Genomic DNA, 12,305 nt, shown 5'->3' on the forward strand with positions numbered 1-12,305 from the left:
ATCACCCCAAGGAACTAATCATTAGTGATCCTACACATGGTGTAAGAACTCATTCTTCACTTAAAGATGAATTCAATTATTTTGCTTTTGTCTCTCATCTTGATCCTAAAACTATAGACGAAGCGAAAAAAGATTATAATTGGATTAATGCAATGCAAGAAGAACTTAATCAATTTGAAAGAAATAATGTATGGACCTTAGTATCAAGACTTAAAAATTATTCAATAATTGGCATAAAATGGATATATAGGAATAAATTGGATGAACATGAAAATGTAATAAGAAATAAAGCAAGATTGGTTGTAAAAGGTTATAATCAAGAAAGAAGGAATTGATTTTGATGAGACTTTTGCACCTGTTGTTAAATTAGAGGTAATTAGACTTCTACTTGCATATGCTTGCTTTATGAAATTTAAATTATTTCAAATGAATGTCAAAAGTGCCTTTTTAAATGGATATATTACTGAAAAAGTTTATGTAGAACAATCTCCAGGTTTTGAAAATCATGCTTTTCCTAATCATATTTTTAAACTAAATAAAGCTCTATATGGTTTGAAACAAGCACCCAGGGCTTGATATGAAAGGCTAAGCAAATTTCTACTTAATAATGATTTTTCAAGAGAAAATATAGACACAACTCTTTTCATTAAAAGAAATCAAGATGATATATTAGTTATACAAATATATATTGATGACATTATTTTGGATCTACTAATGAAACTTTTTGTCCAGATTTTGCAAAGCTCATGCAGAGAGAGTTCGAGATGAGCATGATGGGAGAACTTACATTCTTTCTCAGACTCCAAATCAAACAAACAAAGGAAAGAATCTCTATCACCCAAAGCAAGTACATAAGAGAATTACTCAAAAGATTTGGAATGGAGAACTCCAAAGTAATTGGCACACCTATGAGCCCATCATATAAGCTTGACAAGGATGAAGAAGGTAAAAGTGTAGACTTAAAATTTTATAGAGGCATGATTGGTTCTCTATTATATTTAACTGCTAGTAGACCTGATATTATGTTTAGTGTTTGCCTTTTGTACTCGCTTTCAATCAAATCCAAAAGAATCACACTTGAATGCAGTTAAAAGAATCCTTAGATATTTAAATGGTACACAAACTCTAGGATTATGGTATTCTAAGGACTCATTAATTGACTTAATAGGATATTCAGATGCCGATTTTGCTGGATGTAGATTAGATAGAAAAAGTACTAGTGAAACTTGCCAATTTTTTGGAGTTAACCTAATCTCTTGGTTTAGCAAGAAACAAAATTCGGTAGCATCGTCTATGGCCGAGGCCAAATACATTGCAGTCGAAAGTTGTTGTGCTCAAATTTTGTGGATTAAGCAATAACTCGAAGACTTTGATATCAAACTTAATGAAACTCCCATAAGATGTGATAACACTAGTGCTATAAATCTCACTAAAAATTCAATTCAATATTGTAGGTCAAAACATATTGAAATCAGGCATCATTTCATAAAAAAATATGTCCAAAATAAAGACATAATTCTTGACTATATTTGTACTGAAAAATAATTAGTTGACATCTTTACCAAGGCCTTAAATAAAGATAAATTTTGTAAAATTAGGAGAGAACTAGGAATCCTTGATCCATCTGCTTAAGTGTCTCTTTGATTTCAAGGTATCACCACCAAAAATCCTTTTAGCTTAATTCTCATCTTTTCTTTTGAGCTCAAAAGCCAAAAATTATAATTCTCATAATCAATTTTTGGGTAAACATCCTTCTCCTGATGTTTAAAATTTTTTTTCGAAAATGCTTCATCATTTTTCTGAATTTTTCTTTGCCATGAGTCGACCCCTAGGGTCGACCCTAGGGTTAATTTGTAATAATGACTAAATCTTTTGAGCGCTCTCTTTTTGTTGGAAATCTCTCCTTGAGCCGACCCAACTCTCCGCCTTCTTCCTTCCACTGAACCAAAAGTCTCCCTCTCTTCTTCCTCAAATCCAAGTTTACTCTCAAGATCCTTCTCCCACCGTCTCTCACCCTCTAAATCGCCCTCTTGGAACCAAGTTCCTCCCCTTCTCCTTCTTCATTTGGAGCGATTCGAGCTTACCCTAGACTCTACCCATCTTCTCCAAATCGGCACATCACTTCTCCAAAATCCTTGTCTTTCCATTAAAAACCCTTCATCTCTCCCTCATATTTGCTCTCCTAAGTTCCATGCTAGTCCTGCCTGTGCAAATGGCTCCCAAGATGAAGCTTCCACAGAGGAGAAAATTAGTTCACGGGTTGGAGAAATGTGTGCGTCGAAAGAGACTAGCAACCGAGACCACTTCTGCTTCAAACCCTGCTCCTGCTTCAGCTCCAGCTACAACCCGATCACCAATCAGCCCTAGTAAGGTACCCCTCTCTGATAGGAAAGTAGAACCCAGAAAAAATATTGATTTCAGATTTTTTGAAAAAGAAGGGTTCACTATCGGATCAAATATCAAGGACCAAGGTTGAGAATTTTATTGCTCCTTGAAAGAAAATACATATGTTGATCTTGTCAGAGAGTTTTACCTAAACTTGGGGTACAACAATGAAACAGTGAAATCCACAGTGAAGGGTGTAGACATTAGCCTAGATCCTATGCTTTTGGGGGAGATACTTCACTTACCATGTAAGGGGTATACCAACATGGAGCTCTTAGTTAAAGAGGAAGGAATAAATGTTATCCTAGGGAGATCCTTCACTGAAAGTCTGAACAAAATAGAGGCAAAGATTCTTTCCATTGAGATGAGACTGCTACACCACATGGTAACCAAATTATTTTTCCCTAGAAGTGGTAGACATGATCTTCTTTCTGGTTGGGACATCTGTATTATGTATCATGTGATTACACAAACCCCCCTGAACCTCCTTGCTTTGATGTTTAAGGCTATGAGAGAGACCTTGAACAGGTCCAAGGCACACTTGCCTTTTGGAATGGCTCTCACTTTAGTATTTAGGAGGTTTGGAGTTAGCTTTAAGGGGGAGGCTGTAGCTAGACTATCTCACTCCGACACTATCAACCGCCATACATTGCACCGTATGGGATTTTCTAAAACTGATGGTGGTTGGACAAAAGGTGTGAAAGAGAGAGCTGAGGATAGAGCAAAGGAGGAAGGACCATCCTCACCCCTCCATGATCACAGAGCATATCACCAGATATTCAGTTTGTTTCTAACCACGAGGCTGATCCGTCAGAGTCTGCGAGGAGGCATACTTTAGTTCAGCAGTCGGACAGCAGAGCACATCCTTCAGAGCTCAGATTGACAGATGATCAGATTGAGATGATATCTCAGCGAGTAGCCTCCATTCTATCTCGATAGATTGGTACTTCAGTTTTTGCACAGGAATCGACATCTCAGGATGTATCTGATCAGACACTGATCCCTCACACTATTTTTCAAATGATTACTGATTAGTCAGTACGCATTGAGCAACTTGAGGGTTGTATATTGAGACTGACTGGCAGAGTACTTGACTTGCAGGGGCAAGTGTTAGGTCTAGCCCATCCACAGCCGCATGAGGACATCACAGAGGTCTCAGACCTATTTGCAGAGGTGGCCAGACTGTGAGGAGTCTTAGAGAGTGGTTTTGACTTCCTGAGGAGAGAGATCAGGGGCTTTAGTGAGCATGCTTCCACTCAGTTCAGCACCCTGATGCAGTCTATCTCGAGAGCTTTGAATCTTCTAGACACCATCAGATTCTCACTCGTAGCTCAGTCCATAGCTTCTTAGGCTTCAGGATCTTCTCACCCCTCTTCTCGTGCTGGCACCTCTACCCATGGCAGAGGCAGACGCGGTTGAGGTCAAGCTCATGGACATGATCCTTCATCTCCTCACCCTATCTCTAATTCATCAGACTCTGATCCTTCCAGCCATGATATTTATTAGATCCAGTGTAGTCTGTCCTTTCTTTTATTTTTTTGTCTAGGATCTATCTTGTGGGCTATGTAATGTGTTGACTGATTGACTCTTGGATAGTTTCTATCCATGAATTTTGTACTCTAAGTTGACTCATATGTATTGAAACACCTATGTATTCAGTCACTTTTTGAATATATATATATAGATACTTTGACCTTCAATGAATGTCTATGAATGTTGTTGGTGCAAAAATCCACCTGCGCCGGAGAAGCTGGAGTCGAGAGAGTCGCGGTCATTGCCAGGACCTGCAAAAGAAGTCTAAATCAGAGGTGGGGTTGCTCCGGCAAGATCCTCTGATGCTCAAGTCAGTTCTCTGCCTCAACAAGAATGGAGTGCTCGAATGAAAATTTTAGCAGAGTTTTGAGATAGAATTTTGAGCTTAGAGAATAACGTATCTGGGATCCCCTTTTATAGACGGGGGGAGCAGAGGATTGATAGCGACTGTTTATGATCGCCTCTCCATGGGCCGTACGGGGCCAGGAGGAATTTATCATGAAGAGTAATGGGGTGGAGTCATGGCTGTCACCATGGCTCGCCACATGGAATCAATTGCTGGGAGTGGAGCAGCGTCCGTTGTCGCGACTCGCCAGGGAGTGATAGAATTGCACAGGATCCGTTGCAGGAAGTGGAGCAGAATCGTGGCCGTTACTGCGGCCTGTCAGGGAGTGATGGAGCCGCGTAGGATCCACCACAGGGAGTGGAGCAGAGTCGTGGCCGTTACTGCGGCCTACCGGGAGTGATGAGCCGTGTAGGATCCACCGCAGGGAGTGGAGCAGAGTCGTGGCCGTTACTGCGGCCTGCCAGGGGGTCCAGACTTGTCGGCCGAAGTTCGGTTGGAGTCTGATTTCCGCAGAAGCCCGGATGGGGATCATTTGTCAAGGAACCTCGACCGAGACCTTTAGCAGGAGTCAGGGCGGGAGTCCGGCTCCCATGGGAGCCCAGACAAATCCTACCTGTGGCTGGAGTCGGAGGTGAAGTCCGACTCCCGTAGGAGCTCGGATGAAGTCTTCCTACGATCGAAGTTGGGGATGAAGTCCGGTCCCTGTAGGAATCTGGACGAAGTTTACCTGCAGTTGAAGTTGGAGATGGAGTCCGGCTCCCGTAGGAGTCCGGACGAGGTTTACCTGCAGTTGAAGTTGGAGACGGAGTCCAGCTCCCGTAGGAGTCCAGACATGGTTTACCTGCAGTTGAAGTTGGAGACGGAGTCCGGCTCCCGTAGGAGTCCGGACGAGGTTTACCTGTAGTTGAAGTTGGAGATGGAGTCCGGCTCCTGTAGGAGTCCGAACAAGGTTTACTTGTAGTTGAAGTTGGAGACGGAGTCTGGCTCCTGTAGGAGTCCGGACGAAGTTTGCCTGCAGTCGAAGTTGGAGATGGAGTCCGGCTCCCGTAGGAGTCCGGACGAAGTTTACCTGCAGTTGAAGTTGGAGATGGAGTCCGGCTCCCGTAGGAGTCCGGACGAAGCCTTCCTGTAGAATCCCCGAGGGGTCACTCCTGACACGAACTTCGACTGGGGGGGATTTTACACCCAATACCAGTCCCCCTACTTCTGAGTTCGAGTTTTGATCGGAGGAAGTACAAAAAATTTTCACAGCCGAAGTCATTTCCTTGAATTTTGCACACGACCGTCCTCGAAAATCTTGGCATTTAATGCGCGCATGCTGGAGCCTTTTTTTGATTAGGGCGATCCGAAGAGTCTTTTCGGAACTCCCACCAGGGCGTAATCCTAAGCGTCACGCCATAATGGTCTGTGAACGGTCAACCCTATGCCACGGTGAGTGGGACACATGGCGGGTACTGGTTGGCCTAGGGATATCTGCCACCATAACTGTGCCAAGCCCCGTTGCTTATTTAAGCCCCCGCCTTTCCTCCAGGGGCTCCACTTCGCCTGAGGGTCGACACCTTTCTTCTGCCTGAGAGTTTAGCCACTCAACCACTCCATCGGTGTCCTTTTCAACTCCGAGCACCCTTCGCACCAGTCTTCGCCATTCCCGCCGGCTCTCCGCCATCTTCAGTCCCCCTAGCCTCTCCGAGGAGTTCTTCTGTCGGGGCTGTTGGGAAATGTGTCCCAAAAAGCCAATCGTCAAGCTGTTGACGTGGAGCAACCAAGTATTGTAATTGATTTGTTAATAAATAAAATATATTTGGCATTTTCATCATAAGCTTTCATCTTCTAATGAACTCCGTTGTTATGATGAAGTCCTTAGGACTATTTAAGTTCGATAAAGAGAGGATTTATCGATTAGTCCTTAAAACTGTTCACGACCAAATGATAGGCTGTTAATAAGGACGACAGCTTCTATCGAGCATAGGTCGCTGTAGGCCATATGGGTTGGTTATCCTCTTAACCAAGGAGTGTGGAGACACTGGTATGGCATACAGGTGAGATGTAAGGGTACATCGTCATTGAACTTGACCAACTCCAGAGCATTCTGCTGTCGAGAATGTCTCTGATGGGATATAGGTATAAATGTCCCTTAGACTTGAGATCGCCTCATTGACTTGCAAGCAACTCACTGTGCTTTGGTACTGGACTAACTAAATTTGTAATTCAGGGATGGAAGGCTTCTGGGCACAGTCAAGTACTTGCGAAGTCAGAGTGTGATCGAGATGGGATTGACCACTCCAAGAGTTGGAGAAAAATGAGTCACTGTATTTCAATTTAGCAAAACCTTGGCCAGGGTAATCGATCAGATGGATTTGATATTTTGAAATACAATGTGGACAACCTGATCAGAGTTGACAGTTGAGCTCTGGGGTGTCCTATGATCATTTTGGTCAAGGGGATGAATTATATGAAAACTATATCCGCATGGGTTCTAAGGATGTTGTTCTACACATTCGACCTATCCGGACGTCGGGTACCATTGCTAGATGGTCACTTCGATTGGTATAGAAATTTGTTTCTATGCTACCGGCTTAGGTTCGGACCTATGAGGTCACACACATTAGAGTTCATGATCCGATCGGATGGTTGATCAACGATTAAGAATCATTATAGGGTTAAATAATCAATACGATTGACATTTAACCCAATGCAAGTGTTGCAGGAGGATCGATTAGCAATTTGATTGCTAATTGGCTTAATTTGATTAAGCCAATGGGCTGAGATTAAGTCTAATTAAATATGATTTAATTAGATTTGGTTTGGACTTGATTGGATCAAGTCCAATTAGTTTATTGGATAAGCCAAGTGCAAGGAAAGACTAGTCCTAGTTCAACTAGGACTTGGGTCAATCTAATTTCTAATTTGATTAGAAAATTAAATCAGATTTAAATCTAATTTAAATCTGATTAAATTAGGTTCTTAATTGAGTTAAGACCTATTTTAATTGGGTTGATCTAATTTTGATTTGATTTGGTTTGGGAAACCAAATTAAAACAAGTTATGAGACAGAATCCCAGTAGGACTAGGATTCCACCTTGCGCCACATAAACCTTCTCCACGCCCTCTCTCTTATTCAACGCCAATCTCCACTTATTTTGTGCGACAAAAGCCCTCTCGCAGATCTCTCCCACGTTCACAAAAGGTCTCCTCTCTTCTTTCTTACATGGAAGGTGATTTGGATCAAATCTAAAAGGAATAAGTTTGGATTTCGAATTCTATGAGATAGAGTTTTAGAAATCCAAAACTCTTTCAATTTTGCACCGAATTTATCCAATTTTTTTTTGAAATTTTCGTAGCTTTTAGGGTTTACATTGTACACCCTTTTCTAGTAATCCATGCACAAAAATATGGAGGAGGTGCTCAAGAGTTGGGCGTCCCTTAACTTGCCATGTTTGGATAAGCCTTGACTAGGTGTTTGACCTTGACAAGGACTCTATCATATCTCTCTATATAAGACAAGTTTCTTTGTGAAATTTTAAGGAAGATAGTTTTTTGAGAGGCCTTTCTGCCATCCAAAAATCAGATAAAAATACCTTTGGGTCGTGGAGATATAAAAGATGCAAGTTTGGGTGTCTAGAGAGAAAAACGTGAAGAAGAAGAGGGTCTTCTTCTTGGGTTTTTATTTTCATATCTTTCCTCCTTCCATCTTGAGTTTCCTGAGAGCGTCTCAGATCTGAAACTCCTCCTTCTACTTTCCATCTTTGGAAGAGTCCAAATCAAGAAGAAGGAGGCACCTGATCAACCATCAAAGAAGGATCAGCGCAGTACTAGCATACTGTGCTGATTTCCTGAAGCAGAACTTCTGATCGAGATTCGTGGGCTCGTGTGGACGACTCCTAGAGGCCGGACACGTGTGCGGCTTGCAACATCATCCTTAAGCTCGGATCAGCAAGGTTAGAGCATCTAACTTGCAAGGTAATAGATCTGATCTATTATTTAATACATACATTAGATGTAGCTAGTATAGAAACATGTTGATATGATCAACATGTAGTTCATACTATATTTATATATATTTTAATTTTTGATTTAATGCTATGTAATAATTATGTAATAGGATCTTAGATCTAGGGATTTTTTGATCTTAGAAAATAAATTTTGATTTATTTTAGTCTTCCGCTGTATGATCTTGAAAAAGTTTCAAGATCTAACCCTGAAACCCTAGATCTGGTTCCTACAATTGGTATCAGAGCCTAGGTTCTTTATTACATGATTATTTATACATGCTTAGATTATTTTTAGATTAGATCTAATTTATAATCTGATTATTAAATCTGAAATTAAAATTTTAGATCAATCACAAACTGCAAGGTTGTCCTGCTGTAAGGTTTACCCCTTACAGTGCAAAGGTTGTCCTAGTTTGTGTAGATCTATCTTTAATCATAAATTTGTTAGATATGATCTAGATTAAATTTATGATTTATTAGATTTAAAAGATGTTTAAATCTAAAATAAAATCTCTTTGTTAATAATTTTTATGCAAAGAAATTATTTAAAGTTGAAATTGTTTCAATTACATGAACCTGTTTAGATTAGATCTAAAGTAGTTTCATGTTTATTTCACTTGCATCTTGATTATGAATCAAACATGCAATATGATTGGTAGAATCATATTGTAAAATTATTTTACAAATATGAAAATTATTTTTTGAAAAGCCGAACCCAACCCTCAGCCCAAAACTTAATTAAGAATTAAGAAGTTGTTTGATTAGGTTCTAGGATTGTGAATTGAAGAACCTAAGACACAAATCATAACACATTGGGTTAATGGGTTAGTGGAAATTAGGTCCATTAATTGGGTTAGACCTATGGTTAGATTAAAGATGGACTTAATTAGAGAATTGACTAAATCTAATCAATTGTTGTCTTAGATTAGGTCAAGGATTCTCTAGATCAATTACAATAGTTGTAGTTGGTCAAGTCCATGTCTTTAACGAGAATCAAATGGACTTGATTCTTGGCTAAGCGGTCTAGCACGAACTGTTAGGTTGATCTAATCGAAACTAATTAAACCAGTTGGTGTCTAAGGTAAACCAGACCGGTGGTTTTTAATTGGGAGCTCGCTTACCTGGCCATTCATGATGGTGTCTAAGGCAAGCTTTGGCAGACCCTCCCACTGATCGAACTTACCTGGCCTCTTGGTGAAATTATGTTTTGATCGGATCACTTGACTATTCGAGCTGACCCATGTCAGCTAGGTAAATCAGTGTGACTGATTTAGGTGCTCCTAGACCAGCCCTTTTAATGGTCTCCTTTAAGCTGACTTGGTGAAGCCAGTGGGAGGATCATGATAAGCTGGTTCATCTGACCTCATCCTCTATATTATTTAAGTCCTCTAAAATTATTAGGTCCTTAAAATGATAAAGTTATGGAGATAACTGAGTCATAGCCTCCCATTAAGGTGTTTGATAATGAGTCCATGAACTCAATAATCATTGCAGACCCAAAGGCCTGGTGCTTGTTGACTAATGGAATTATCACTCATCATATGATGACTTGGAAGTGTCTCTCTAATGGTGGTTAGGTGAGCCAACCAAAGTTGGGCTTAATCATTCGTTGGTTAGATACACCAAGTATGATCATGTTAATGGTTGGACCTAACCGGATCCTTACAGTGGAGGCCAAAGCCTACTGATTAGGTTTCTGGGGCAAAATTAAAATTACTAGAAATTGTTTAGAGAAACAATTGGTTATGAACCTACCCTTAGATGTACATGGGTTGGCCAACCAAAGTTGGGCTTGTGTGCAGTCTAAGTGGATTCTAGTACCCGCTAAGAAATTAGGGTAATTCCTCGAATTGAAGGTAGAGGCTACCAATTCGAATAAAATAGTGGGAGAAACCTTTTGATTAAAGTCCAAATCTTTAGGTTTAATGAATCAATTACTAATTAGGTTATGGTTCTCCTTTGTGCAAATATGGCCACTTCCCTATCGCTCCGATCATTGTTGGACAATGATAAGTTGGTGGGACCCAACTTCGGTAGCTGGTACCGAAAGTTGAAGATAGTCTTGGAGCATGAACGGATCCTATATGTGATAATGGATCCTGCACCTGAGGAGCCAGCTGTCAATGCACGTGAAACAATCAGAGACACTTACCAGAAGTGGCTCAGTGATCGGACCACGGTGCGCTGTATCATGCTGGCTATCATGAGCGACGAGTTCAGTATAGATTCGAGACGGCTCAGCCAAAGGACATGCTTCAAGTGTTGGAGGATACCTTTGGCACACCCGATGACGTGGAGAGGCACAAGACTAGTTGCGCCATCTTCAACGCCAAAATGCGGGATGGTGCTTCTGTCACTGATCATGTATTGTACATGATCGAGCTGATGGAACGATTGAGCAAGCTTGGCTTTCCCTTGCATGAGCAGCTTGGGAAAGATGCAATACTGAACTCGCTGCCCAAGTCTTGTCTCCCATTCCTCACTCATTATAGAATGACAAAGCCTGAAGTAAACTACCATGGGTTAATGGGGTTGCTTCAGAACTTTGAGAAGGATCACCAACTCCTCAAGGAGTCGGTGAACTCAGTGAACTCAGTGGGAGGTTCATCTTCTGGTTCTTGACCCTTTGAGAAAGAAAAGAAGAACAAGAAGAAGAAAGTCAAGAAGGTGCAAGTTCAGGCTGGGACATCTGTGCAGAGCCAGACCAAAAAGATCAAGCCTGATAAGAGTCTATTCTACTGGCAAGCACCCTAGATTAGATAGTGTGTCAGATATCTACTTATGGCACTGTAGGCTAGGTCATATAAATAAGAACAGAATAAACAGGTTGACTCAAGAGGAAATCCTCAAAGTCAGTGATTGTGAATCACTTCCAACCTGTGAGTTCTGTCTTCTTGGTAAAATGACCAAGTCACCTTTTACTGAAAAAGGTGAGAGAGCTACTGAGCTCTTGGGCCTAGTACATACTGATGTATGTGGGCCCATGAGCACCAGTGCTAGAGGTGGATATTTCTACTTCATAGCTTTCACGGATGACCTATCCCAATATGGATATGTCTATCTGATGAAACATAAGTCGGATTCATTTGAAATGTTCAAACGATTCCGAAGTGAAGTAGAAAAATAAACTGGGAAGAGTATTAAAACTCTTCGATCTGATCGAGGAGGAGAATACCTTTCTAGTGAATTTCTCACATATCTAGGAGAGAATGGGATTCTCTCCCAATGGACTCCTCCAGGAACACCACAGCATAATGGTGTGTCTGAAAGGAGGAATCGGACTCTGTTAGACATGGTCCGATCCATGATGGGTTTTGCTAGCTTGCCGATATCCTTCTGGGGATATGCACTCGAATCAGCCTGTTATCTATTAAATAGGGTTCCAAGTAAGTCTGTAATTAAGACTCCATATGAGATATGAACGGGACGTAAGCCAGCACTTTCATACCTTAGGGTCTGGGGGTGCCTGGCCTATGTCAAACGATTAGTCACAGACAAACTTGGACCTAGGTCTGACAAATGCTCATTCATAGGGTACTCCAAAGAGACAAAAGGATATTTTTTCTACCATGCTGATGAACAAAAGGTGTTCGTCAGCCTTAAGGCAATCTTTTTGGAAAAGGAGTTCCTTGGTGAAGGAACCGTTGCCTCTAAGGTTGAACTTGATGAAGTTCAACAGGTAGAAGGGCCGACACCAATAGCTGAACTTGAGTCAGATATGATTAGATCAGATCCGGAGCCCAATATACCTGCACCATTAAGGCGATCCGGTAGAGTACCGCGTCAGCCGGACAGATACTATGATTTCTAGGTCCGGGACGGTGATCCCATCGAACTTGATGAGAATAATGAGGATCCGATCACCTATATGGATGCTATGCAGAGACCTGATTCCGAGAAATGGCTTGAAGCCATAAAATCCGAAATGGAGTCCATGAAGGTCAACGATGTATGGACATTGGTGGACCCACCTGAAGGGGTTAAACCCATTGGGTGTAAATGGGTCTTCAAAAGGAAGAGGGGCACAGACGGAAAGGTGGAGACCTATA

This window comes from Elaeis guineensis, chromosome 8 (assembly GCF_000442705.2).
Source record: "Elaeis guineensis isolate ETL-2024a chromosome 8, EG11, whole genome shotgun sequence".
NCBI classification, from domain to species: domain Eukaryota; kingdom Viridiplantae; phylum Streptophyta; class Magnoliopsida; order Arecales; family Arecaceae; genus Elaeis; species Elaeis guineensis.